We start from the raw sequence: 2,613 nt of genomic DNA on the forward strand, positions 1-2,613 counted from the left end.
AACTAGATGTAGGGAATCAACTAGATGTAGGAATCAACTAGATGTAGTGAATCAACTAGATGTAGTGAACTTGGGAGGGAATCAACTAGATGTAGGGAATCAACTAGATGTAGGGAATCAACTAGATGTAGTGAATCAACTAGATGTAGGAATCAACTAGATGTAGTGAATCAACTAGATGTAGGGAATCAACTAGATGTAGTGAATCAACTAGATGTAGGAATCAACTAGATGTAGTGAACTTGGGAGGGAATCAACTAGATAGGAATCAACTAGATGTAGGGAATCAACTAGAGATGAATCAACTAGATGTAGGGAATCAACTAGATGTAGTGAATCAACTAGATGTAGTGAATCAACTAGATGTAGTGAATCAACTAGATGTAGTGAATCAACTAGATGTAGTGAATCAACTAGATGTAGGGAATCAACTAGATGTAGGGAATCAACTAGATGTAGGGAATCAACTAGATGTAGGGAATCAACTAGATGTAGGAATCAACTAGATGTAGGGAATCAACTAGATGTAGGAATCAACTAGATGTAGGGAATCAACTAGATGTAGGGAATCAACTAGATGTAGGGAATCAACTAGATGTAGGGAATCAACTAGATGTAGGGAATCAACTAGATGTAGGGAATCAACTAGATGTAGGGAATCAACTAGATGTAGGGAATCAACTAGATGTAGGGAATCAACTAGATGTAGGGAATCAACTAGATGTAGGGAACTTGGGAGGGAATCAACTAGATGGAGGGAATCAACTAGATGTAGGGAACTTGGGAAGGAATCAACTAGATGTAGGGAATCAACTAGATGTAGGGAATCAACTAGATGTAGGGAATCAACTAGATGTAGGGAATCAACTAGATGTAGGGAATCAACTAGATGTAGGGAATCAACTAGATGTAGGGAACTTGGGAGGGAATCAACTAGATGTAGGGAATCAACTAGATGTAGGGAATCAACTAGATGTAGTGAATCAACTAGATGTAGGGAATCAACTAGATGTAGGGAATCAACTAGATGTAGGGAATCAACTAGATGTAGGGAATCAACTAGATGTAGGGAATCAACTAGATGTAGGGAATCAACTAGATGTAGGGAATCAACTAGATGTAGGGAATCAACTAGATGTAGGGAATCAACTAGATGGAGGGAATCAACTAGATGTAGGGAATCAACTAGATGTAGGGAATCAACTAGATGTAGGGAATCAACTAGATGTAGTGAATCAACTAGATGTAGGGAACTTGGGAGGGAATCAAGTGAATCATAATACATGAACAGAATTCATCAGTGATCAGTGATGACTAATGTCCTCCACTATGATGGGTATTTCAGCTTTCTGAAACAGGTGTGTGTGTGTGTGTGTGTGTGTGTGTGTGTGTGTTGGGGGTGTGTGTGTGCGTGAGTTAGTTAGTTAGTTAGTTAGTTAGTTAGTTAGTTAGTTAGTTAGTTAGTTAGTTAGACAACCTGGTGAAGGCACACTTCTTGTAGCCGTTAGCAACATGATGCTAACCTTCTTCCGATAGAGTTAAATGGGAACTACACAGTAGTCTATGGCTACATGATGCTAATGCTAACTCTGATAGAATTAAATGGGAACTACACAGTAGTCTATGGCTACATGATGCTAATGCTATCTCCGATAGAGTTAAATGGGAACTACACAGTAGTCTATGGCTACATGATGCTAATGCTATCTCCGATAGAGTTAAATGGGAACTACACAGTAGTCTATGGCTACATGATGCTAATGCTATCTCCGATAGAGTTAAATGGGAACTACACAGTAGTCTATGGCTCTGGATAAGAGCGTCTGCTAAATGACTTAAATGTAAATGTAATGTAAATACATGGCAGAATAACGTCTTTTGTTATTTGCATCAATTTTGCAACTCTGCAATCACATTATTGCTACAGAAACGTGGCTAACCAAACAGAAACGTGGCTAACCAAACAGAAACGTGGCTAACAGAAACGTGGCTAACAGAAACGTGGCTAACCAAACAGAAACGTGGCTAACCAAACAGAAACGTGGCTAACCAAACAGAAACGTGGCTAACCAAACAGAAACGTGGCTAACCAAACAGAAACGTGGCTAACAGAAACGTGGCTAACCTAACAGAAACGTGGCTAACCTAACAGAAACGTGGCTAACCTAACAGAAACGTGGCTAACCTAACAGAAACGTTGCTAACCAAACAGAAACGTGGCTAACAGAAACGTGGCTAACCAAACAGAAACGTGGCTAACAGAAACGTGGCTAACCTAACAGAAACGTGGCTAACCTAACAGAAACGTGGCTAACCTAACAGAAACGTGGCTAACCAAACAGAAACGTGGCTAACCAAACAGAAACGTGGCTAACAGAAGCGTGGCTAACCTAACAGAAGCGTGGCTAACCTAACAGAAGCGTGGCTAACCTAACAGAAGCGTGGCTAACCTAACAGAAACGAAACGTGGCTAACAGAAACGTGGCTAACAGAAACAGAAACGTGGCTAACAGAAACGTGGCTAACAGAAACGTTGCTAACAGAAACGCTGGCATAACAGAAACTGATTAAACAGTCAGAAACAGCTATATACTGATTAAACAGTCAGAAACG

At 40.2% G+C, this 2,613-nt stretch overlaps 1 pseudogene; it reads left to right on the forward strand.

The window, feature by feature from the left end:
- The first annotated feature begins 1,332 nt into the window (after positions 1-1,332).
- The window catches only part of LOC124023339, a 33,479-nt pseudogene continuing 32,198 nt past the window's right edge, over positions 1,333-2,613 (forward strand).

The sequence above is a fragment of the Oncorhynchus gorbuscha genome, unplaced genomic scaffold (assembly GCF_021184085.1).
Source record: "Oncorhynchus gorbuscha isolate QuinsamMale2020 ecotype Even-year unplaced genomic scaffold, OgorEven_v1.0 Un_scaffold_1598, whole genome shotgun sequence".
Classification (NCBI taxonomy): Eukaryota; Metazoa; Chordata; class Actinopteri; order Salmoniformes; family Salmonidae; genus Oncorhynchus; species Oncorhynchus gorbuscha.